General features: G+C 49.9%; 1 pseudogene; it reads right to left on the reverse strand.

Annotated features, from left to right (window-relative positions):
• Positions 1-13,908: 13,908 nt before the first annotated feature.
• Positions 13,909-14,889, reverse strand: LOC123395901 (annotated as a pseudogene).
• Positions 14,890-27,664: the final 12,775 nt, after the last annotated feature.

Raw genomic sequence — 27,664 nt, forward strand, 5'->3', positions numbered from 1 at the left:
AATAATATTCATCATATTTTCACACTTATTTATTAATACTTAACTTATCACATAAAAATGGAAATTTGACTTATATGTTTCATAGTTTATGTATTGTCCCTTTCCCATGCGAACTCTCCTACCAATATGCATTTGGTTAAACCTCCAGCCTAAACAGCAGAAGGAGCAACAGAAAAAGAAATCTTTTTTTTTGAAAGATCCAGCTAGATGCTGGTATATATTAAAACATAGCAGGGAGAAATGCGGTTACAAAAGTGACGGGGGATTCGATCGAAGGATCAAGGAAAAAAAGGCAGAGAAAAAAAGGAGAAAAATGGGAGAAAATAACAGTCCCGATCCTTCACGGTGGTTCCCAGAAAGGGTGCTCGAAGAATGATGCTCCCGCTTGTCTCCAGAGCTCGACGGTTCTCGTGATTGCACTCTTTATATCTTGCATATGCGCCTGCTTGTTTGTGAAGGTGCAATCGTTTATGTGCTTCCAAATCTCCGATAGGATCAGGACGATCATCGTCCTGGTAGCCTTGCGGTGTACTGGTTGAGCCGTTTCTATCATGGTGGCTATGTTTTCGGCTGACCCCCTCTTTGTTGCCCATGTGGGAGGGTACAAAGAGGCGCATCCGGCCCTCGAGGCGGCATGTGCCCATATTTGCAGTGCCATGGGGCATTCCCAGAACAAATGAGTTGATGTCTCTAGGTTCCGCAGGCATAGCTGACAGAAATAGCCGTTTGGCCATCCTCGTCGTTGCAGCCAGTCATTGCACCATAGCCTGTCGCGCAGGAGTAGCCAGGCAAAGATCTTGAGCCTAGGGGGTGCCCAAGTCTTCCAGATTATCTTCTTGAAGTCGGACTTCATCATTCCTTGGAATTGTGCCTTGTACGCCGATCTTGCCGTATATGTTTGTGAAGCCTCGAGGTTCCATGTGATAGTGTCAGCAATTTCTTCGTGGAGTTGAAGATCCCTATATTGGAGCCATCTATGTAGCCTAATTGCCTCCTTCCAAAGGTGCGCATTGCTACCATGCGCTAAGTCTGCTAACCAGGTGTTGTTCCTTAGTGCCTCGTGCACCGTTCTGTGTTTCCTCCTGGAGTGCTTAAAAAGTGACGGGAACGTCGTCTTGAGGGTGGCTGCTCCCGTCCATGAGCAATGCCAGAACGATGCCGTTGCGCCGTTGCCTAGGACCACAGTTGTTGATGCGTTAAACAGGTCCCTGTCCGCTTCGTCACAAGGCAGAGTCATGCCCCGCCAGACCCTGTCAGTGCTCGTCCATGCCATCCATAGCCATCTCAGCCTAAGGGCTCTAGTGAAGCGGTTTAGGTCAAGGATGCCCAAACCCCCGTTCTCCATAGGGGAGCAGACTGTAGTCCAATTAACTTTACTCTTGCCTCCACCGAACTCGCCGTCTTCTTGTGCCCAGAGAAAGCGTCGCCTAGCTTTGTCTACCTCGTCAAAAAACTTCCTTGGCACCCTTAGCACAGAGAGTGCAAAGGTGGGTAGGGCTGAGAGGACGTTACAGACCAGGACTCGCCTGCCGGCAACATTAAGCAGTTTGCCCTTCCATCCAGCTAGTTTAGCTCTAATCCTGTCTAAGATGAACTGAATGTGGACTAGCCTAAGCCTCGACAAAGTGATCGGAAGCCCCATGTAAGTCAGCGGGAAAGCGACAACTTTTCCTCTGAAGCTAGCTAGGGTGTGCTGCAGGTCTGTGTTGTCACATCTAATGGGAGCAGCTGTGGATTTTGACGGATTGATGTGCAGCCCCGAGGCTCGTTCAAAGTCACGTAGGATAGCCATCAGCACTTCGATTTCTTCTCTCGCCGGATTGGCGAAGATGACGGCATCGTCTGCATAGAGGCTCACTCTGAGGGGGATGCCCCTGCCTGGCAACGGTGCGATTTCGTGCAACTCCGTTGCCTTCTCCCGGAGTCGGTGGAGGGTGTCGATGGCGATGATGAAAAGCAGTGGGGAGAGAGAGTCTCCTTGCCGTAGGCCTCGCTGATGCGTGAAGTATTTGCCGACAGTGTCGTTTAACATGACGGCCGAAGAGGCCGTGCAGAGGAGCAGGGAAACCCAGTCCCGCCAGCGCGCCGGGAATCCAAGTTGTTGTAGTACCTCTCGAAGGTACTCCCATGAGACGCTATCAAAAGCTTTTGCGATGTCTAGCTTAAGCAGTATGGCTGGTTGTTTCTTCCTATGTAGAGATCTCACTATATTCTGCATGTAGAGGAAACTATCTTGCGTTGATTTGGAGCGAAGGAATGCTGATTGCGCTGGGGAGATTATGCTACTGATCACCGTGGATAAGCGCCTGGAGAGGACTTTGGTGATGAGCTTGGCCACCGAGTGAATTAGACTAATAGGTCTGAAATCCTGGATCATATTTGCACCGTCTTTCTTTGGTAACAGTATCACCAGAGCTGTGTTTAACTTGCCGAACTCCCCTCTAGTCAGGTTGTAGAAATTAGTGAATACTGCCATGATGTCCTCCTTGATAATGTACCAGCAGGATCTGTAGAAGACCCCGGAGAATCCGTCCGGCCCTGGGGCCTTCTCCGCCGGTGATGCTTTGATCGCCTCCTAAACCTCTTCCGCAGAGAAATGGTTGTCTAAACCTCTATTGCGGACGAAAGGTAGGTCGAACATCGACCAGTCTACTTGTAGTGGTCGCGCTGCCCTGCTACCCATGGAGAGATTGAAATGGTTGTGAATGGCCTCCTCCTTGTGATCGTGAGCCGTAAGTACGTCATCGCCTACTCGGAGGCAGTGGATAAAATTTTTCCGCTTCCTGGTTGTCGCCTTGGCATGAAAGAACTTTGTGCCCGCATCTCCGAGCCGAAGCCGGGTGATCCGTTAGGCCTATCGTCGGCGAGCACGTTCTAATGCCGTGAGTCCCAGCAGACGGAGCTTCAGCAGCTTAGGGAGGGTAAGCTCCGCGTCCGAGAGGCGGCGTCTCTCCTGTGCCTCATCCAGACGGAGCACTATTTCTGCCGCCATGTGGAATTGCATCTTAGCTTGGCTAAAAAAGCTCTTGCTCCAACATTTCAGATCCCAGGCAGTCCTAACCATCTTCGTGGCGAGACGTTGGTAAGGACAAGAGGACTGCGCCGGCCTGTTCCACGCCCGTTCCACCATGGTATGGAAGCGGGGGAAACTCGGCCAGAAGCTCTCGAATCTGAAAAGGGCTATCCTGGGGGAGGCGGATGTGTCAGCCAGAATTAGCGGGCAGTGGTCTGATGTTGCTGTCGACGCTGCGATGAGTGACACCGATGGGAAGATGCATTCCCACGAAGTATTGCAGAAAAACATATCGATGCTGACTAGGGTAGGATCTTCACACCGAATGGTCCCGATGAGTTGAGAACAGCTTTCATCACCCCGTTTGGGTACTTTTGCTACATCACCATGCCTTTCGGTCTGAAGAATGCAGGAGCTACCTTTATGCGCATGATCCAAAAATGTCTCCTCGACCAGATCGGTCGCAATGTGGAGGCATACATGGATGATATCGTAGTCAAGTCCCGCAAAGGTTCCGACCTGCTGACTGACTTGGCAGAAACATTCGCCAACCTTCGTAGGTACGATATCAAGCTAAATCCTGCCAAGTGTTCATTCGGTGTTCCCAGCGAAAAGTTACTCGGTTTCTTCGTTTTCGAACGAGGGATCGATGTAAACCCCGAAAAGATCAGGACCATCATCCGAATGGAGAGGCCGGTCAGAATACACGATGTTCAACGACTCACAGGTTGCTTAGCAGCTTTGAGCAGGTTCATCAGTCGACTCGGCGAAAAAGCACTTCCTCTGTACCGACTCATGAAGAAATCAGATACCTTCCAGTGGACAGACGAAGCCCAAGTCGCGTTCGACGACCTCAAAGTCCTACTTTCCACCCAACTGGTTCTTACTGCTCCGCTCAGTAAAGAGCCCCTTCTTCTGTATATCGCGGCTACAAATCAAGTCGTCAGTACTGTTCTTACAGTCGAGCGAGAAGAAGAAGGCAAAGCATACAAAGTTCAGCGGCCAGTGTACTACGTCTCCGAAGTCCTGACCCCTTCCAAGCAGAGGTATCCCCATTATCAGAAGCTTATCTATGGGATCTATTTGACTGCGAAGAAGGTTGCCCATTATTTCCAAGACCACTCGGTATCTGTTGTTTCTGATTCTCCTTTGTCGGAAATTCTCCACAATCGAGACACGTCAGGCCGAGTGGCGAAGTGGGCGATGGAGATGCTGTACTGTGACATCAAGTTCGAGGCCAAGAAAGCTATTAAGTCTCAAGCCCTGGCTGACTTTATAGCAGAATGGGTAGAACAACAGCAACCGACTCACATCTACTCGGCTCATTGGACAATGTTCTTCGATGGGTCTAAGATGTTGAATGGATCTGGCGCTGGTGTTGTGATCATATCGCCAAAGGGTGACAAGCTCAAGTACGTGCTTCAGATACACTTTGATTCCTCTAACAATGAGGCAGAGTATGAAGTTCTTCTCTACGGATTGCGCATGGCCATCTCACTCGGCGTCCGTCGCCTGATGGTCTACGGCGATTCAGACTTGGTGGTCAACCAAGTGATGAAAGAGTGGGACATAAGGAACCCCACTATGACAACCTACTGCAATGCAGTCAGGAAGCTGGAGAAGAAGTTTGAAGGTCTAGAACTTCATCATGTTCCGAGACTGATGAACCAAGCGGCGGACGAGTTGGCGAAGCTCGGATCCACTCGGAGACCCGTCCCGAGTGATGTCTGCCTCGAGCACCTCCATCTTCCTTCATTCAAAGAAGATCCCTTCACGGAAGAGCCAGTACAACCCAAGAGCGCAACGGACCCGACTGAAGTCGATGTGCCTGCTATGGTTGATCTGGTCACAGAGATTCTGGTAATCATTCCCGATTGGACTGTGCCGATTATGGCATATATCCTAAGACAAGAACTTCCAGAAGATGAAGTCCAAGTCCGACAAATAGTTCGCAGGTCGAAGGCGTTCACTGTCATCGACGGTCAATTGTATAAGGAGAGTGTTTCAGGCGTTCTCCAATGTTGCATTTCCCCAGAGGAAGGACAGTTGCTCCTAGAGGACATCCACTCGGGAACGTGCGGCCATCATGCTTCTTCAAGAGCAATCGTCGCCAAGGCGTTCAGGGCTGGATTCTTCTGGATGCAGGCTAACGAAATGGCCAAAGCTACGGTCGATCGATGCGAAGGCTGTCAGTTCTACTCCAACAAGTCCCACAAGCCAACATCTGCACTAAAGACAATCCCACTTGTGTGGCCGTTTGCAGTTTGGGGATTAGACACAGTCGAACCATTCAAGACAGGCCAAGGAGGCTATACACATTTGTTGGTGGCAGTCGACAAGTTTACAAAGTGGATAGAAGCCAAGCCCATCAAGAAACTCGACGCCTCCACAGCCGTGAAGTTTGTCAGAGATATCATCTCCAGATTCGGAGTGCCTCACAGCATAATCACGGACAATGGGACAAACTTCGACTCGGACAGATTCAAAGGTTTCTGCGCGAGTCAAGGTATCCGAGTGGATTTTGCTTCCGTAGCACATCCGCAATACAATGGACAAGCTGAGCGTGCAAATGGACTTATCCTTCAAGGTTTGAAGCCTCGACTCTTGCGAGAGATAGGACATGCTGCTGGTGCGTGGGTAACCGAATTACCTTCAGTACTTTGGGGTCTCCGCACCACTCCGAACAGATCAACAGGGCGATCACCGTTCTTCCTCGTCTATGGAGCGGAAGCGGTCCTTCCGAGTGACCTGCTTCACAATGCCCCGCGAGTCGAACTCTTCTCCGAAGCCGAAGCAGAACAAGCAAGGCAAGATGGAGTCGATCTTCTAGAGGAGGAGCGCGAGATGGCACTTACTCGCTCAACAATTTATCAGCAAGATCTGCGACGTTTTCATGCACGACATGTCAGAAGCCGCACGTTCCAGGCTGGCGATTTGGTGCTCCGAGTGGATCAACAAAGACCACACAAGTTGGCTCCGGCCTGGGAAGGTCCTTTCATCATTTCAAAGGTGCTGAACAACGGGGCATACAGACTCTACAACATTCAGAAGGAGACCGACGAACCCCGCGCGTGGAACGGAGACCTCCTCAAGCGTTTTTATACGTGATCGCCGACTGAAGTAGTGTAACGAACAAGTTTTGGAGAAATAATATACAGCAGATTCAATTTCTTTTGCAGATGCAGAGTCCTTCCGTGGTTGCAGACTACGGTCAAAAAAACACTTAGCTGCGATCCCGAATCGTCTAAGTAACACCTATCTTCGAGTGTGCACTTCACGTCGCACTCGGGGGCTTAGCTGCGATCCTGCATCGCCTAAGTATTAACTTTCTCTGAGTGTGCACTTCACGTCGCACTCGGGGGCTTAGCTGCGATCCTGCATCGCCTAAGTATTAACTTTCTCCGAGTGTGCACTTCACGTCGCACTCGGAGGCTTAGCTGCGATCCTGCATCGCCTAAGTATTAACTTTCTCCGAGTGTGCACTTCACGTCACACTCGGGGACTTAGCTGCGATCCTGCATCGCCTAAGTATTAACTTTCTCCGAGTGTGCACTTCACGTCGCACTCGGAGGCTTAGCTGCGATCCTGCATCGCCTAAGTATTAACTTCCTTCGAGTGTGCACTTTACGTTACACTCGGGGACTTAGCTGCGATCCTACATCGCCTAAGTATTAATTTCTTCCGAGTGTGCACTTTACGTCACACTCGGGGACTTAGCTACGATCCTGCATCGCCTGAGTATTAACTTCCTCCGAGTGTGCACTTCACGTCACACTCGGGGAGTTAGCTGCGATCCTGCATCACCTAAGTATTAACTTTCTCCGAGTGTGCACTTCACGTCACACTCGGAGGCTTAGCTGCGATCCTACATCGCCTAAGTATTAACTTCCTTCGAGTGTGTACTTTACGTCACACTCGGGGACTTAGCTGCGATCCTGCATCGCCTAAGTATTAACTTCTTCCGAGTGTGCACTTTACGTCACACTCGGGGACTTAGCTGCGATGCTGCATCGCCTAAGTATTAACTTCCTCCGAGTGTGCACTTCACCTCACACTCGGGGACTTAGCTGCGATCCTGCATCGCCTAAGTATTAACTTTCTCCGAGTGTGCACTTCACGTCGCACTCGGAGGCTTAGCTGCGATCCTGCATCGCCTAAGTATTAACTTCCTTCGAGTGTGCACTTTACGTCACACTCGGGGACTTAGCTGCGATCCTGCATCGCCTAAGTATTAATTTCTTCCGAGTGTGCACTTTACGTCACACTCGGGGACTTAGCTGCCATCCTGCATCGCCTAAGTATTAACTTCCTCCGAGTGTGCACTTCACGTCACACTCGGGGAGTTAGCTGCGATCCTGCATCGCCTAAGTATTAACTTTCTCCGAGTGTGCACTTCACGTCGCACTCGGAGGCTTAGCTGCGATCCTACGTCGCCTAAGTATTAACTTCCTTCGAGTGTGTACTTTACGTCACACTCGGGGACTTAGCTGCGATCCTGCATCGCCTAAGTATTAACTTCTTCCGAGTGTGCACTTTACGTCACACTCGGGGACTTAGCTGCGATCCTGCATCGCCTAAGTATTAACTTCCTCCGAGTGTGCACTTCATCTCACACTCGGGGACTTAGCTGCGATCTTGCATCGTCTAAGTACTAATCTTCCTCCGAGTGTGCACTTCATGTCGCACTCGGGGACTTAGCTGCGGTCCTGCATCGTCCTAAGTATTAATTCCTCCGAGTGTGCACTTTACGTCGCACTCGGGGACTTAGCTGCGATCCTGCATTGCCTAAGTATTAACTTCTCTGAGTGTACACTTCACATCACACTCGGGGACTTAGCTGCGATCCTGCATCGCCTAAGTACTAATCTTCCTTCGAGTGTGCAGTTCACATCACACTCGGGGACTTAGCTGCGATCCTGCATCGCCTAAGTACTAATCTTCCTTCGAGTGTGCACTTCACGTCACACTCGAGGACTTAGCTGCGATCCTGCATCGCCTAAGGACTAATCGCTCCTCCGAATGTACACTATATGTTACACTCGAGAACTTAGCACTGATCATGAATCACCTAAGTCCTAATACTCCACGAGTACACATTAAGTGTTCAACTCCAAACAGCATTCAAGCAAAAGAATAAGTGTTTTCGTTGTGACTCCAACAGTCCAGAAACGATAACAGACTCGGTGCGGATCAAGCTTACCCGCACCGATTTAAAAGTATGACGGCCAACAGAAGTGGCCAGAATATCTTACAGGCAAACACTCGGCATACCGAGCATAACATCTGATTACGCGTCAGCTGGGCTGGCGTCAGGACTAGAAGACTCCACAAAAGTATCCAAGTCAATTCCATCAGCAATACGGGTGGCAGTCTCGAGGAACGTCTCCATGAAGTCTTCGAATTGCAGTTTCTTCCTGTTGGCGACCTTCAACGCTTTCAGCTTATCTTCCCGCACCTCCTTGCAATGGACTCGGACCAACGACAGCGCAACATCAGCACCGCACCGCGCTGCCGATTTCTTCCAAGATTGCACTTGGTTCGGGACCTCCTCCAGTCGGCTCGTTAGGGTCTCCATCTCCTCCCGCGACTCGTCTTCCGGCCAAAGTTCCTTGTTAATTCGGCCGACGACTTCTCTCAGTCGACCGATGAAAGGACCTACTTTGCTAGCGCGGATTTGTGCTCGAAGCAGATCCCGATTGGCGTCCTCACCGAGTGGAACTTTGTCCTTAACACACTGTTCCACAGCTGCCGTTTCAGCTTCAGGGTCTCCGCAAAAGTCTGCCACCAACAAGCAAGCAGGCAATGAAAACCGAATGTCGGGCTCACGATAAAGCCACTCGACAAAGCATAAGACTTACCAGCCAGACAAGTCATCGTTTGCTCAGCCCAGTCGGTGACATACTTCTCTTGAGCTATGCACCTTCTGTTCAGGGCGCCCATCTGATTATGCAGATCAGTCCTATGTTTCCTCATCATCTGTGTCTCCGCCGTCAATACCCTGTTTGCTTCCCGAGCTTCTTCCAAGGACTTTTCTCGCGCTTCCAGAGCGTCCTTCATACCAGCCATGGCAAGCATTGCAGCTTCCAGTTCACCAGCATATTGATTCCTCTCCGCTCTGAGGGCTTCATAAGAAGTTCCCATCTCACAAGTTTTCTACAAAACGAAACAAAGGGTTATCAGCAACTTTCTTAATACACACTACGTTCTTCAGACCCCTGCCGACGCAAGCAGTCGACAGCGGTGTCGGGGACTACACCCAGTGGGTTCACTAAGAGTGACCCCACTGGCATGCACCTCAAGCAGGTCTGCCCTATTGAGGTGCACGTTTTCACCTACGCCTCCGAGGCTAAAGCTACTCCACCTGTGTGCAGTTTACTCTAGGGAACTCTTACCGCAAGAGTGCACCGACTGCAGTAAGTACTTGCACTCAAAAATCTTGTCTACGGACACGACAAAAATAAAGACCAAATGTATAAACACAACTGTCGGTGCAAGCACTCGACAGAAGTCTCGAGGACTACACCCACTGGGTTCACTCGGAGTGAACCCATTGCAAACAACAGACTACGACAACACCCAGTGGGTTACAGAAGAAAAGTAAGTACTTACTAGGATACTTACTCGGATGTCATCGCGCAGCTCCAAGCTTCGCTGATATAAAGCTGCAGCGGAGTCATAAACCCTCTTGGCCTCTCCGGCCATCAGCTCCGCCCGAACCATGGTCCCCTTGACCGATCCCACCTGCTCCTCCGGGACACACCGAATGTTGAATTCGGCGTTTGACGAACCGGGAATCGGGGGGAGATCCTGGTTCATCCCAAGGTTCGCCCCAGTAGGTTCCTCACCCGTCAGCGCCGGTTCAGTCGGCGGAGGCACTTCGTTTGGTAGAGTGTCGGCGGCAGGGGCGGCGGCAGGAGGAGCAGCCTCAGGGATAGGCTCTTCGACGGGCTCCGCGGTCGGGTCAGCTCTCCCCCCTGACAAGCCGTATAACACAGTGCTTCAGAAGGAGAAAGAGATGGCGCAGTCTGCAGGAATAAAATACCCGACTCTCCCACAACGTACCTGGCTGTGATGAAACGACATGGTCCGCATCCATGGGGTCGTCCTCTTGGCCAGCAGGCGAGGTCGCAGAAGTGGCAACCCTGTCGAGTGAATACCATTCTACTTGTAAAACAAGAGTTCACTCGGTCAACAGAAGGGACCGAAAACTAGATTCGCTTACGTGGAGGTGACGGGGATGGCCACCCTCATCCGTGGCAGAGCCTTCCGAGGTTTGGACCCGCTCGATTTGGGCGCCTTGGAGGACTGGCCCGCAGGTTCAGCGGTTGCGTCCCTGGCTCTTTTGGTACCTCAAACACTCGGTGCAGCCGGGGAAGTAGGCGGAGCACTCGGCGACACAGGGGGAACTGAAGGGACAGCAGACTCTCGCCGACGCCTATTCCGATGCTCTGGCCGCGGAGGCGGCGAGTCTGGCTCTTCATCCTTTTCCTCTTCCTCGCTGTTTTCCTCCTCCGACTCTCCGCTGTCGAAGATGTATTCGTCGCTCTCCATGCTTCCCTCCTGGCTGCCTTCTTCATCTTCCTCCTCCAGTTTCCCGCTCGAGACGGGGGAGAACCAGTTGGTCCACGCCTGCAGTCGGAAACGTTAAGCGTCACGCGGAGATATAAATGAGTTGCTGAAATCAAGGCAGTTCAACGCACTCGGATAATGCTACTCACCTGATTCGGTGGAGGGTTGTCCGCACCATAAGGCGCCACTCGGCGGGCCCCCTTGGGATTCTCACAGGGACCCGTGATTTGGAGCACTTTTGAGGTCACCTTCTCCTCGAGAATGCCCTCCACGTTGGTCCGAGTGGAGTCTTCAGGTCCTGCGTAGTGCCACATAGCATGGTGGCGGGCTTGCAGGGGCTGGATTGGCCGACCGATGAAGACTTCCAGCAAGTCCATCCCAGTGACCCCCCTCCTGACAACATCCGCGAGTGCCTCAACCAAAGGCTGGATGTCTTTCTTCTCCGCTTTCGAGAGAGCGAGTTGCTTGGGTGGAGCAGGGCGGTCTAGACTGAATGGAGGCAGCCTAGTCGACGCGTTCGGACAGGCTATGTCCTGGCAGTAGAACCACGTCGACTGCCAGTTCCTAACCGACTCACTGAACTACAGAGCAGGGTACATACTCCCATTCTTCTTCTGAAACCCCAAACCTCCACAGAGCTGGAGGAGATGCGTCTTGTCATCCGATTGACTAAGACGTTTTATGGTTTGGGAGCGGACGGAAAAGATGTGTTTGAATAAACCCCAATGTGGGGGACAACCAATAAAGCATTCGCACAGAACAATGAAGGCAGAAAGGTGGGCAATGGCATTCGGAGGGAAGTGATGGAGTTGAGCACCAAAATGATTCATGATTCCTTTGAAGAAGGGGTGCGGGGGGAGAGAAAAACCTCTGTGAACATGGCTGAGGAGCAAGAGGCGCTCCCCCTCCCGTGGTGCCGGCTCAATCTCGTCGTCCGCCGGCAACCTCCAAGATTTATGCACGAGCTGGCCATGCTCTACCAGCTCCAGCAGGTCCCCCTCCGTCACTGTGGAGGGGAGAAAGTCTCCCTGGATCCATCCCGTTGGCAATGGCCGCTGCCGCCGCTGAGCAGCCGTCGCCTTGCCCTTCTTCTTCCTTGCCTCCATCTTGCTGGTCTGGCCCTTGGTCATGGCGGCGATGGCGAGCTTTCGAGAAGGATGGGAAGGGAAAGGTGTATGAGCGCAAGAGGTGGCGAGGAAGACGGAGAAAGCAAGAGCAGAGGATTCGGCGAGCGTAACCGAAGGGTCTCGTCGGCCAGAGTTAAATAGAACACCGACTGGGTCGCTGGCGAGCGGGCCCGAAATCTTATCCGCCCAACCAACCGCGGCGATATCGACGGAAGAGTTGAAGGCGCGAGGATCGAGGAGTCAGGCGCTACTCGAGCGCGCTGACGTCGCCCCCGCTAAGCGCGCGGAACCCGAAATTTGAGATCCCGGAAAATCCGCCGCTGTCAGTTGACCAGTCGTGTCAAAAGATGCCGCGAAGGCACTCGGTTCCCGACAGTCCGTTCTACAGAACACATTCACTCGGATCATTGGCCAGGTGAGATAGAATGGATAGAGGCAAGCAACGCCCAAGCCAAACCTAGTCCAGTCGGATCTGAACATCGAGCACTGCTTTGACGTTTCAACCCCAATCCATTCGGGGACTAATGATGGGGTCATAGTCCTAGGGTAGGGTCATAGGCGTGTCCTACAGGTCCTACCCAAGGACTACCCCACGCAAGGGACATGACCTTAAGTATGCCCGACTGTATTAAGGTGCCCCCATCATCCAGTCGGTAACGGGCCCAGAATCATCCAGTCGGAGACTAAGACTCGGAGGACACCGGACCTACCGACTGGATACACTCGGTGCGTCGTAACATCCCTGGAGGGAAACTGTCGTACGTTTCCGGGTGCATTAACGGACATTTATAGCATACCTGTAACGCATGCATTCAATCGCCACTACTCCACCCTTGAATCAGAACCGTTGTGGAGGGCAGCGCACTCTATATAAGCCGCCCTCCCCCACTGGTAAAAGGGTTAGAAAAACATTGTACTCCATATGGCACTCGGTAACAAGCTCCAGGAGCACTGAGACGTAGGGCTATTACCTCCACCGTAGAGGGGCCTGAACTCATACAACCTCACCGTAGCTAAGACTCTTCCCATCTCATTCGTACCCTACACATCTACTGTCAGGCTTATACCCACGACAACATGTATCTACGGTTCTTATATCTAATTTCCTTTAAACCCTTCGCGTCGATGGCTGATCTGAACCTACCCATCAGCCTACGGTGGAGATTGGCGTTTTTCTTGTCTCGCGCCTCGTATATGAGGTTGAAATCCCCGTTGATAAGCCAAGGATCGTTGGGTGGTGGCGCCGAGAGTGAAAGTTCCCGAAGGAAGTCTTCCTTTCTCCCGTCGTCCGTCGGACAGTAGACCGTCGATAACCAGAAATTCTGGGCCTGTCCGAGGAAGGTCACTTTACCTGTAATAGCAAAGATCCCTATCGCATGCGATGAAACTGTGGCTAGCTCCCTGTCCCAAAGGATCGCCGCACCTCCGCTGGTGCCTATTGCCGGTAGAGCGATACATTCTGTGAGCTTGGCGCCCCCTATCTCGCGGACTAACTCCGGTGACCAGGCGGCGATTTTGGTCTCCTGGATGCAGAGAATGGCTATGCGGTGGGCGGCCGCCAACTCCCCGACTGCTGCCCTCTTGGCTGGATTGTTCAAGCCACGAACATTCCAGCACATGATGGTTGGATCTTGTCATACATCTAAAACACGAAAGGAGCTCCGATGACTAAAGCTAAACGGCCATAGGCCTAAGACTGACACCACCATCATTCATATCTGGGACCGTCGCCCACCAGCAGAACCCAAGATGCGCTGGCGATGAGGATCTATCCTACTGCCTATATGAACTTGGAACCAAACTAGATTGAACCGGTCGGGGATCGGTCGCCATCGGAGATAAAAACTATGGACGACTAACATGATTACACGGTGGCCTCATCGGCAGCTCCGTCGGGGCCGTTCATACGAGCCATGAGCCGCAGCGCCTCGCTATCCAGGTGGGTCAACCTGGCGATGACCGAGATGTCACTGTCGGACAGGGGCTCTTCGAAACGCTGTAGGAGCACCTTCGCGACTTCTACCGTCAGCCTGTCCCGAGGGCCGAGTAGGCCGAGCTCCTTCGCGATGCGCAGGGAAGCGCGTTGTGCCACTGGCACTGACGACCCGGTGGCAGCTTGCCGCGCGCTAGAGCGAGTCGGGGTAGAGGTGGCCCTAGTCTTAGGCGGCGCCGCGGGACGGCGCGCGGGTGTAGTGGAAATCAGAGGCTGCTGCTTGGACGTCCGGAAGAGGCCCCGCGACTCCGGCCCGACAACTGCTCCTCCGATCTCCAGCTCCATGACGCGTCCAGTAACCGCCCGAGCTGGACCTCCATCATGCTAGCTGCTGATGGGGTGGCCCTGTGGAACTGTCCCAGCTCGGAGGCCGCGGCCGACAGCGTTGGACTGAAGGCGTCCAGCTGCACTGACTTGCCGGAGGTCTGGAGCAGGGTGGCATCAACGAACTCGACAGGGGCTGCCACTGCCGCCTCTGCGGTGATGTGGACGTCGGTCGCCAGGCCGTCGCCGACGACGGAGGCCAAGGTGGGCTTCATTGCGGTCCTGAAGAACTCCTCGACCGGGTCCTTGCCGCTGGCGCTGGTCCTCGCGACTGGTGTGGGCTGGGTGCCGCAGCGACGGAGCCGCGGTCTTGGCAACCCCTGCCGGATTGGCTCTCTCACGTGAGGGCCTCGACTGGCGCCGAGCTGGCGCAGTGGTCCTCCCAGCCCCCGAGCGACGGTCCGAGGACTCCCTCGATCCGCGTCTGGCCGGCGGGGATCGGCTACGACGGCGCTGCAAAGGCGAAGCGCGAGGAGCACGCGAGGCGCCGTGGCGAAGGAGGACGTCCTTCCAGGACCTGCGACCGCCTGCACCCGGTCCTCCCTCGTCATCGCGGTCCCTCGAGCGGTCGTCTCTAGGTCCGCCCCGGCACCCTAGGCTGGTAACGGGGGCACGAGCCCGGCGCTGCAAGCGGTCGCCCCCCTGGCCATCTTCCACCCCCAACATCCAAGACGCAGCGGCCACCAACGGGAAAGGAGGGTCATCGTCGTCGGAACCGGACGACGGCAGACCGCTCTGGGCAAAGTGGGATGAGCGCGGAGAGGGCTGCGTCCAGTCCTCCACCCTGTCGACGTGGATGAGCATGGCGTACTCCGCCGATGCCGGCAGCGGCGCAACTCTCCTGTCTGGTGGGGAGAATCCATCCATCTCGTCCACCCTCCCGGCTCCGCGAGGGAGGACCCCCAGAGTGTGCGACGTTGGAATGTCTGCTATGTCCCTGGCCCAGACCCAACAGGCAAAGGTCTTGGTGTGACCCCGCTCTAGGGTCCGGCTGTCGAGACGGTAGACGCGCACCCGCCTCCCGAGGATCTCTTCTGCCCCCTCGACCGACCAGAAGTGCATGGGAACATTCTCAATGACGACGCGGATGGGGAGCAGAAGGGAGTCGAACGTGGCGAGGTCATGCTCATGCCACGGGCTGATGTTGAAGCACGCGCCGTCGACATGGATGGAGCCCCGGCGCACGACGTTCACCTGGTAGCTGGCTGCGTGAAGGTGACGAAGAAATGCTCGGGGTGGTGAGCCGTGACCCGCAAGGAGTGCACTGGCACGGAGAGCTGGGCCTCCAGAGCCTTTCCCACAGCCATCGGCGAGGAGACGTTGACAACATCAGCTGCGGAAAGCGTCACGGCGTGACTGCGGAGGAAGAACACAGCCTGATCCAGAGCAAGGGAGAGCACAGTGGTGGAGCGGCTCTCCCTAGGGCGCCGAGATGGGTCGAGGTGGCGGAGCATGGATGGAGCCGACCGAGCAATGGCCGTGGGGGTGGAGGAGGGAACCGGAGGCGGTCAGACAACTGAATCGCGCGAGGTGCCGGACCCAACCTATCCCTAATCGAGCTATTTGCCTTACGATTCCGGGGGCAACGAGAGGCGATGTGCCCTGCTCGCCTACAGCTGAGGCAGTGAACTGGGTCGCGACAGGCAGCTAGGCGACGACGCTTGCTAAGACAGCGAAAATAGCGGCCGGCGAACGGGTTTAAAAGGTGCGGCGCAGCTTGCGGACCACCAGGAGAGGAGACGCCGCGGCGGTCCGTCCGGTGCGTACCTCGGAGAGACCGGGGGACCGAGAGCTCCACCGGTGTCAGGCGGCTTCCCCGCCGGGCCACCTCAGTCCAGCCCGGATCCGGCCCCGAAATGGCAACCTCGGTCCCTGAGGAGTCGACAATGATGGACTTGACGCGCGGGGCTTGAATGCGCCCGGACTCCTCTGGGACAGGTGATGGAGCCAGATCCCGTGGATCCCGCGGATCCCGTCCCATGCCCACCATCGGCGCTGGGGAGGAGGCACGGGGCGGACCGTCGGTTGCAGCGTAGGAGCACTCTCCTCGGAGCAGTAGCCTCGGCGTGGGAGCCGGATCCGGCAGCAGACGATGAAGAACCCGGGGCGACGCAGGGGATGCAGGCGATGGACCACGGGGCGGTGCGGCGTCGCGCGGACCGACGCCTGGAGAGGCCGGGAGAGCCGGCGGACCGCCGGGGGTAGGCCCGCCCCGGCCGGTCATAAGTGCTAGGAGGGTGGCCGCCGTGGCCGGAGTGGCCAGCGGCGCGGGGTGGGGGTGGGTGTGTGTGCTCTCTCTCGAGAGAGGGCTCGAAAGGCAGCACCTCGAGCTTGGATTCGTAGCCGAAAATAAATCTTCAACGCATCGTTACAATAGCAACTAAAACTTACGAACCACAAGACATAGAGTGCTAAACTCCATGTTTAATAATGAGAATGCAGAGTGCTATGAATATAGTGCTAAATATTTTTTAAGGGAAGACTATAATGTCGATAGCAACTCTAGAAGATTCGCTGCAAATGTGCACCGCAAAATTTGTTTATGGTATACGCTCTAGAACGAATTAGCGGTAACGCGCATGGCACGTCACAACATATATGCTAAACCATACTGCAAATTTTATTCGATTTCCACACAATATAGATCAGACCAAAACCCTATCCCCCCTCCCGAACCCTACCCCTTCCCCACTGCCACACATGGGGCGTCGGGGAGGGCACCAGATCTCCGTCGTCAGCCCCCCCCTTTCCTCCCCCGTCCACCCTCGGCGCCGCCAAAAGCCCGACCGACACCGATCGCGGCTACGCTCGGCTTCTTCCTCACACGGTGGGGTGGCGTGGGCCGACCTCCTCGTGTCAGGGCGCGACTGATGACCCACAAGTATAGGGGATCAATCGTAGTCCTTTCGATAAGTAAGAGTGTCGAACCGAACAAGGAGAAGGAGAAAATGATAAAAGGTTTTCAGCAAGGTATTCTCTGCAAGTGTTGTAAGTAACAATTATAGATAGTTTTGTAGCAAGATAATTCATAACAAGTGAGGAGTACAAATAGTAGCAAAGGTGAAGCAAGGTAGCCCAACCCTTTTTGTAGCAAACAAAACGCCTCAAAGTACTCTTATATAAAGAAAGAACTCCCGTGGGCACATGGGAATTTCTGTCTAGTCATATTCATTATATTGAGTTGATTCACGTTCACTAATTTGATAATGTGAAATGTGGGTGGACCAGTGCTAAGGTGTTGTTCTTACTGGAACAAACAACCAACTTATGATTAACCTCTCCCGCAAGCATCTGTAACTATGAAAGAAGAATTAACATAAATCTAACCATAACATTGAACTTGTGGATCCAAATCGTCCCCTCATGAAGCAACACATAAACTGGTGTTCAAGCTTCTGTCACTCTCGCAACTCATCATGTACTTGTTACTCCACGGTTACTTTCCTTAGGCCCATAACATGGTGAAGTGTAATGTAGTCGACATTCACATGACATCACTAGGAGAAGTAACAAGATACATATCATCAAAATATCAAATGAATACCAACTTCATATGATACAAGTAACAAGACTTATCCCATATCCTCGGGAACAATAGTTACTACTCACACCTCATCTGCATGTTCAAGATTAGATGTGTAATAATAATAATTAAAAATCTGAGCGTAATATCTTCCACCAAGTAATCCAACAAGCTTCAACTATAAGATGTAATCAACACAACTAGTAATCCACATGTACCAATCTGAGGTTTTGAGACAAAGATTAAATACAAGAGATGAACTAGGATTGGAGATGAGATGGTGCTGGTGAATATGTTGATGAAGATTGGTCCTCCAACGAAGGAAGACGCGTTGGTGATGACGATGACTTTGATTTCCCTCTCCCAGAGGGAATTTTCCATGAAGAATCTCTCTGCCGATGAGCAAAAGGGCCTCTGCCCAGGTTTCCGTCTCGAGATGGCGCGCTTCGTCCCGAAATGTTGCTTATGATTTTTTTTGTAGGTCAAAACACGCCATATAGAAGAAGAGGGGCGTCAGATGGCCAGCAGGAGGCCCACAAGGCATTACTGCGCAGTCAGGGGGTGGTCGTTCCATGTTGCCTTGTGGACAATAGGTTGCCCCCCTCTAGTATATTTCTGGCCCAATAATTCTTAAATATTTCATAAAAATTGTCCGTGAAATTTCAGGTCATTAGGAGCAAGTTGATTTTCTGCCTTTTTCTCTGTTTCCCGGTCCAGAATTCCAATTTCCAGATATTTCCGTTTTAGTGATGTATCATGCATATTCCAAGAGAGAGGACATAAGAATTTATGGTAATATGGAATAATAGACAATAATAACACAAATATCAATAATAATTCATTATGCAAAATTAACGTTTATCTTCAAGCGAAAGCCAAGCTCGAAAGTAATGACCACATAATTTGAGAGAGAGGTGTCGATAAAAATAGAATACAAACATGAGAGTATCATGAATATTAGCATAGCAGCAAGTATTTTATCATATAGATCCTCATAAACAAGTAACAATCAATACTGAACTATTGGAGTAAGAAGCATAATCATTATTTATAATCAACAAACTATGTTTTGAGTCATCGGGACAATCATAATTCATCATATTTTGGAGGAAAGTCTACGCAAGTGCTTTCTTTTTGGCAAGTTCACATACTCAACTATCATTTAATCTTCTATGATTGCTCAAGCTCTGGATATATTTTTGGATCTCATGTTTCCATCGGACACATAGGAAGATAGAGGCTTAAATTATTTTCCACCCAACTTATTTACCTCAAAGATAATGTCAATAATAATAAATCATGATCATCAACATCCACTTGGATATATAAGTCTGGATCTTTCCTCAACACATGGTGCTTGCCGCTATAGAGTTAATAGGTAGGAAGAAGGATAAACTTTATTGACTCACATAGAGGAAGGAACTCCTGATAGGACATTCACAGAGGGAAGCGGAGGTTGTCATGCACTTTTTCAGTTTTTGGATGCGAAAACTCTTAATGCAAAGGAACTGTCACCTTATATTGCCCCTTGAGATAGCAAACTTTATTATGATGTCCGTTGCTTTTATTTCTTTACCATCACAAGATCGTACAAAGCTTATTTTCCCTTACAATAAAAGATCATACAAGTATTAGGACATATTTTTATTGCTCGACGCACCGATGACAACTTACTTGAAGGATCTTACTCAATCCATACGTAGGTATGGTGGAATCTGATGGCAATAGACTCTGTTTAGGGGTTACACATGCACAAGTTGTATCTCTACTTAGTGCGGAATTTTTGGGCTAGAAAGGATCTACAGAAAGCACCACATGTTAGAGGATCCATGACCATATAACTTCTATGCGAATGTAAACTACCATAATCATTATGTTGCCTTCCATGTCCAGCATCAACACATGATCATAATATAATATTTGGTGAGGGCTTGATCACCCACAAGTATAGGGGATCGCAACAGTTTTCGAGGATAGAATATTCAACCCAAATTTATTGATTCGACTCAAGGGGAAGCCAGAGAATATTCTCAAGTATTAGCAGTTGAGTTGTCAATTCACTCACACCTGAAAGATTTAGTATATGCACCAAAGTATCAGTAGCAAGGTAGTGTGATAGCAAGAGTAGCAACGGAAACCAGTAGCAGCAAAGTGACAGCAGTAGCAGCAAAGTAACAGCAGTAGCAACAGAGTAACAATAGCTGCAGTGACAACAGTAGCAGCAAAGTAACGTAGAAAGGACCAGTAGGAAAAGGCTCATGGGCATTGGATCGGTGATGGATAATTATGTCGGATGCTATTCATCATGCAACAGTTATAACACGGAGAGATATGTAACTAGCTCAAGTTCGTCAATGTAATGTAGGCATGTATTCCGTCTGTAGTCATACGTGCTTAGGGAAAAGAACTTGCATGACATCTATTGTCCATCCCTCCCGTGGCAGCGGGGTCCTAATGGAAACTACGGGATATTAAGGTTCTACTTTTAATAAAGAACCGGACCAACGCATTAACACTTAGTGAATACATGAACTCCTCATACTATGGTCATGTCTGGGAGTGGTTCCGGCTATTGTCATTCTGGGGTTGCCGGGTCATAACACATAGTAGGTGACTACAACTTGCAAGATAGGATCAAGAACACACATATATTGGCGACAACATAATAGGTTCAGATCTAAAATCATGGCACTCGGGACCTAGTGACAAGCATTAAGCATGGCAAAGTAGTAGCAACATCAATCTCAAAACATAGTGGATACTAGGGATCAATTCCTGTCAAAACTAACTTGATTACATGATAGATCTCATCCAGCCCATCACCGTCCATCAAGCCTACGATCAGATTACTCACGAACGGTGAAGAGCATCATGGAATTGGCGATGAAGGAAGGTTGATGATGACGATGGCGACGATCTCCCTTCTCCGGAGCCCAGAACGGACACCAGATCTGCCCTCGAGAGGAAGAACAGGAGGTGGCGGCGCCTCCGTATCGTAAAACGCGATGAACTCTTCTTCTTGATTTTTTTTCTAGGCGGAAGGGACTAAATAGACCTGAGATTGGAGGCCGTGGAGCAACGTGGGCCCCACAAGCCTGCCAAGCGTGGCCAGGGGGGCCCGCGCCTGGTGGGCTTGTGGGCTCCACGCTCCACTTCCTCCGTTGATTCTTGCGCCAATATTTTTTACATATTCCGCAAAAATTCTTCGTAAATTTCCAGGTCATTCCGAGAACTTTTATTTCTGCGCAAAAACAACACCATGGCAATTCTGCTGAAAAGAGCGTTAGTCCGGGTTAGTTCCATTCAAATCATGCAAATTATAGTCCAAAACAAGGGCAAAAGAGTTTGGAAAAGTAGATACGACGGAGACGTATCAACTCCCCCAAGCTTAAAACCTTGCTTGTCCTCAAGCAATTCAGTTGACAAACTGGAAGAGACAAAAGAAAAACTTTTACGAACTGTGTTTGATCTTGTTGTTGCAACTATGTCTAACTCATATCCAGAATTTCAGCAAGATCACAAGCTAACCACATAAGGAAAGGACATCTAGGTCTCACTGTAAACTCATATCAATGGCATAATCAACTAGCGAGCAAATAATAATAAGTCTCAAACGTCAACACTTCAATCAAAACAATCATGAAGCAGTACAAACAGATGGTATCTCGCTAGCTCTTTCTAAGACCACAAAACATAAATGCACAGCACCTTCAAAAACCAAGGGCTGACTAAACATTGTAATTCATGGCAAAGAAGATCCAGTCACAGTCATACTCAATATGAGTCAAAAGCAAAGCATAAAAATGACAGAGGTGCTCTCTAATTGGTGCTTTTATAGGAAGAGGATGACTCAACAGAGACATAAATAGATAGACCCTTTGCAGAGGGAAGCATTGATTTGCAGAGGTGCCAGAGCTCAAGCTTTGAAGACAGAGATAAATAATTTTGGGTGGCATGCTTTCATTGTCAATGCAATGACCAAGAGTTTTCACCATCTTCCATGCTACAAATGCTATAGGCGGTTCCTAAACAGAAAAGTAAAGTTTTGACTCCCCCACCACCAATCAATCACACTCCACGAATAGCCGAATACTCGGGTGCCGTCCATACCAACAACAATCTAGGGGGAGTTTTGTTTGCAATTATCTTTTCGATTTGAGCATGGAACTGGGCATTCCAATTACCAGCCCCTTTCTCGTGAATGATAGTGAATAAACACGTATTGAGGATAACACGCCTAGCATGGATGATACTGATAGCCCCCTGTCACCACATGAGAAGTTCGGGCACGCAAAATAGATTATTTCTTGAAGATTTAGAGAGTGGCACATGCAAATTTACTTGGAACGGCAGGTAGATACCGCATATAGGTAGGTATGATGGACTCATATGGAACAACTTTGGGTTTATGGAAGTGGATGCACAAGCAGTATTCCCGCTTAGTACAAGAGAAGGCTAGCAAAAGACTGGGAAGCGACCAACTAGAGAGCGACAACAGTCATCAAAATGCATGGAGATTAACCAACATTGAGTGCAAGCATGAGTAGGACATAAATCACCATGAACATGAATATCATAGAGGCTATGTTGATTTTCTTTCAACTACATGCGTAAACATGCGCCAAGTCAAACCACTTGAATCATTGAAAGGAGGACACCATCCTATCATACAACATCATAATCATCTCAAGATTCATGTTGGCATCCAAGACAAACCATTATAAGCTCCTACCTAATTAAGCATGTCATCAGAAACTATGATCTCTAAGTTGTCATTGCAAACATGTTCCTCGCACAACAAAGCTGAATCACGAACGATGAGCTAGTCATATTTCCAAAAACAAAATAGATCGAGTTCATACCAGCTTTTCCAGGCTCAGTCACTTCATCATATATTGTCATTATTGCCTTTCACTTGCACGACCGAACGATGTGAACAATAATAAGAGTGCTCGTGCATTGGACTAAGTTGGAATCTTCCAGCAAACACAAAGGAGAAGACAAAGTAATATGGCTCTTTGATAGATAAACAGATATGCATGCGAGAGCAACTAAACATTGTAACCATGGTCTTCTACCTTTACCCAAAGAAAAAGAAAAGTATTTACACGGGAAAGCTCCCAACAAGCAAAAGAAGAACAGAAAAATCTTTTTGGGTTTTCTCAAACTAACAAACACACGAAAAGAAAACCAGAAAAAGAAATAAACTAGCATGGATGATACAGTGGCAAAGTGTGAACACCGACTAACAAAGTGAAAGTGTAAGCAAGAATATAAAGTCGGTGAGAAACACGTACTCCCCCAAGCTTAGGATTTTGGCCTAAGTTCGTCTACTCCCAAGGATTGTCCGGGTGATACCCAAAATCATAATGGGGGTTGTACGGGAGCGCTGCAGCCACTACCTGAATAGCTGCCTCACGGAGACGAGGAGCCTTTGCCTCCCTCTCATACTCCTCTGCCTCTCCTCTGGTTATGTAATATCTCCGTTTTACCTGAAAGTCAAAGAAGGCAGGAGCAGGAAGGGTAATATGGAAAACACATTGTCGGTTAAATATTAAACGGTATAGGAGGGATTCATCATCCCTCTCAAGGAACTGACAGCGTGTCAAAGCGGTGCGATCAAGGAAAGCTGTATGGAGCGGGGGATCTCCTTCGCGGATGGGTACTCCAAGAAAATTTGCTATGCGAGTGGAATAGATCCCACCAAATAAATCACCTTCATTAGGATTATTATTCAGCCTCCTTGCTATTGTAGCTCCCATGTTGAAACTTCTATCACCCGTAACTGCGCTCCTAAGAATACTAAGGTCGGGTGCGCAGAGGTGACAATGCTCAATCTTGCCATTAATGCATCTGCCTATGAAGAGGGCAAAGTAATGCAAGGCAGGAAAACGAATGCTCCCCATGGTAGCATGTGTAATATATCTAGTTTCTCGGACAGTTATACCAGATATAAAATCTCTAACCCAAGATTTAGGAGGATCATTGAGACTACCCCAAATAGGTATCTTGCAAATTCTATTGAAATCCTCTAAATCCATGGTATACGATTTGTCACACAGATCAAACAGTACGGATGTGTCACGACCAGCTGAAAATTTGAATCTACGAACAAAAGAAGCAGTGAGAGTAACATACTGTTCACATTTATCGGAGATGAATTCTTCGAGTCCGACATTGTGAACAAGTGTATCAAACTCGTCTTTGAAACCTGCCTCAATCATAAATTCATCAGAAGGCCATTCGCATGGTTGTATCTGTGCGTTCCTTGGTTGGTAAGGACCGGGCTCCCGAATCGCGAGACGGGGACCTCTCTTGCTTGAGGAACCATCATGATAATTTCTCCTGAACATCTTCCTTTTCTGAAATTTTCAGTGACTCTAAGGAAAAGTGAACAAGGCTCAACGAAACTCGTAGCAACTACTCCCACAAGTGCCTAGAGGACATATTACGCATCAAAACTACTTGGGACCAGCTAAAATTAGCATGCAAATCTCAAGAACAGGGTCACCAAGGCAGCAAAAATACGCGAACTATAAGGCACTAGAGCAAAAACTAATTGGACCAAGGTAGGTGTCACTTACCAAGGAGTAATTTTCCCAAAATAGTTCGGTAAATGGTGCTTTGCACAAGGAGATCGAAAATCCCAGCAAGAAGAGCAAGAACACGAGTTTGAGCTGCAAAACGATTTTTTCTGGAGGTAGGAGAAGCAGATGGGAGCTAGAATAAGTGGAGGGGGTGCACGTCGGCCCCACAAGTCTAGGTGGCGTGGCTAGGGGGGTGCCCGCGCCTCTAGGGCTTGTGGCCCACTGGTGCAGCCCCCTGACTAGCTATCTGTCTTAGTATTTTTCAAAAAATCCAGAAAAAATCATACTTGATTTTCAGGACGTTCGGAGAACTTTTATTTTCGGGGTACTTTTCTACGGGACGCAAAAACAGAAAACAGGGAAAACTAAACTAAATCTATCATTTTTCTTCTAAGCAACCGAAGGTGAAAGCTTGGAACAGAGGTTTGTGACTCCTCGATTCATCCATCTCATGGTCATCGAAAGAAATCCTTCAATGAGGTTGATCAAGTCTCTTTGACAAACTTTTTCAAATCGCAAAACAAAATGGAGAATTTTCGAATAGCCACTAGGTTACCTCAATGGGGATGTGAATATCCCCAATAAGCAAATCATACTTCATCTTGACAGGAGGTATAGGGCATTCAAAGCTCCCAATAAGAAGCGATGAAGTTTTTTCGATAGCATTGATGCAATGTACTCGATATTGTTTCTTCGGAAAGTGCACCGTATGCTCATTACCGTTGATATGGAAAGTGACATTGCCTTTGTTGCAATCAATAGCAACCCGTGCAGTGTTTAAAGAGGGTCTTCCGAGGATGACTGCCATGGCATCGTCCTCGGGAATATCCATGATAACAAAGTCCGTCAAGATAGTAACATTAGAAACCTCAACAGGCACATCCTCGCAAATGCCGATAGGGAAAGCAGTTGATTTGTCGGCCGTTTGCAGAGATATTTCACTGGGTGTCAACTTATCCAGTTCAAGTCTAGGATAAAGAGAGAGACGCATAACACTAACACCGGCTCCAAGGTCGCATAAAGCTGTTCTAACATAGTTGCCTTTAGTGGAGCAAGGTATAGTGGGCACTCTAGGATCACCTAGTTTCTTAGGAGTTCCTCCCTTGCAGGTATAGTTAGCGAGCATGATGGAAATATCAACCTCAGGTATCCTCCTATTATTAGTCACAATATCCTTCATGTACTTAGCATACGGAGACATTTTCAGCATATCTGTCAAACGCAATTGCAGAAAGACAGGTCTAATCATTTCAACAAATCGCTCAAAATCCTCATCATCCTTTTTCTTTGATGGTTTGGGAGGAAAGGGCGTGGGTTTCTGAACCCATGTTTCCCTTTCTTTGCCATGCTTCCTAGCAGCGAAGTCATTCTTATCGTATCTCATATTCTTAGGTTGTGGGTTATCAAGATCAACAGGTTCCCTCGTGCACCCTCCTACCTCCTTCCAATGCTCCACGGTCTTGTTCTGGTTTAGAAAAAATTCTCAAAAAGTTTCAGGTCAATTGGTCTTCGTTTCGTACTGAAAACCTGAAAAGTGAAAAAACACATAGAAAACAACAACTGACACTGGGCACTGGGTCAATAGGTTATTGCTCAAAAATAATATAAATTGGTAGATAAATACATAAAAGGTGTTTTAAAATGATAACATAATAGCATGAAACAAACAAAAATTCTAGATACGTTGGGGACGTATCAGTCTTGCACATGGCTGTGGCGGCGTTGCCTTGCTCGGCCTCCTCCAGATCTTGGTGGTGGCATCGGTTGACGGCTTGGCCACAATGGCTTGGGCGACGGTGGCAACTGTTTGTTGGTGGTGTGCGGGCGGTGGTGTTGTTCTCCCCTCTCCTAGGTTCAAGATGATGGTGAGGCAAGGTCTGGACCCAAGGCGGATCAAAGGTACGGTTTTGAGTAGGTGAGGATGGGCTCGGTCTGGGTGGTGGACGATGAAGGCGTTTCCTGGGTTCCTCCGGGTGGCGGTGGGAGGCACAACTATTGTGGTTTGTCGGCGGTGCGATCCAGCGTGGATCTGGTGCATGGTAGTGCAAGACGTCTAGTGGCGCACAGGTACGAGAGGATGATTTGGTCCGCATTGGTTGCCTTCATGGTGTGCCCTTAATGTGTGTTGCCTAGTGGTGACATCGGTCTGAGTTGCATTCTCCGGGTGATGCCGTGTCGTATGACGGATCAGCCCAAGTTGCAACGAACAAGAAATCTGAGGAGTACTCTTTTCAAAGATCACTCCCACCTCACGAGGTTAGAAAAAGTGGTGCACTCCATGTGTGTCACTTGTCGCAACCTCAGAGTTTTCGGTTTTTTCGTAGATCCGTATTTTTAAAATGGTTTATCTCTTAAACCATGCATCCAAATATCAAAACATTTTTATCATTGGATTCCTCGTGTCAAGATTTTTAAAACTAGTTCCCATGTTGATAGATTTTGACGGTTTTTTTCATGAAAAAACCGACCGGAAAAGTCGTGCCTCTCGCGATAGAAAAAAATTCAGAAAACGCATTTTTTCGTTTCCGAGAGGAACGCCGTGAAGGCAGAATCGTGCCTCTCGTGGAAGCAAAACCATGCCTCTCGCGGAAGCAAAACCATGCCTCTCACAAAAAAAAAAGAAAACACATTTTTCACGCATTTAGAAAAAATACATGAAAAGCTAAGAAAGATGGTTGAAAACCAAAATACCAAAAAAACCAAAAAAATCAATATGGAAAGCCAAAAATGCGTGCGAAAAAAAATTGAAATCCGGAGGAAACGCTCAGAACGTGACACGTGGGGGCGGTTGAGAATGAGCCAAGTGACAGCGCGTGGAAGTGATCCTTGGGAGACTCCCAAGGAGTGCTCGCTAACTACTTGCTCTCCAACGGGCATGGCAACGTTTGAGCTTGCTCGGTGGCAACCGGGGGTAGCTACTCGGTTGCATCCCCATGGCCCATCGGGACCGGCAGGTGTGGCACCTCTTACTCTGGAGACATCGACCCCAATTCTATGGCTGATGCAGGGCTAGGAGTGAGTGGAGGCCCCTTTCAATCCTACTACCGTGGTTGGGGGGGCTGTGATGTGGTTGGTGGGTGGTGTCCGGTGCTATGGATGCTGGGGCGGTGGTCCTAGATTATGGGCTTCTTGGTTGGCTTTCCGAATGCTCTCTAGTGACGGTGGGGACTCCATTTCTTGGTCGTGTGGGCGGCAAGGGGTGGAGTGGCAGGAGGCTTTGGTCTGCTATGGCAATGCCCACACATGGTGTCTATGGGTTGGCCCTCATGGTGGTGCTTATCAGGACTCTTCCTGGTGACGTATGCGAGTGTCCGAGCGAGAGCTTCACGCTATCTAGCGCCGGCGTCGCCGGCTGCGGTGGGTACTACTTGCTTCTTGAAGTCATCGTCGTGGGTCTCGCTATGCCAAGGCTCCTTGTGAAACCTTTGCCTGCTCGGCCTCGACAATGGAGACGCTTTGCACCATCACCCTTTTGGTGGGGTTGTCTTGGTGCTCAGGAGTCATCGGTCCGGGCTTAGCGAGTTGTTA

The sequence above is a fragment of the Hordeum vulgare genome, chromosome 1H (genome assembly GCF_904849725.1).
Source record: "Hordeum vulgare subsp. vulgare chromosome 1H, MorexV3_pseudomolecules_assembly, whole genome shotgun sequence".
In the NCBI taxonomy this organism is placed as follows: domain Eukaryota; kingdom Viridiplantae; phylum Streptophyta; class Magnoliopsida; order Poales; family Poaceae; genus Hordeum; species Hordeum vulgare.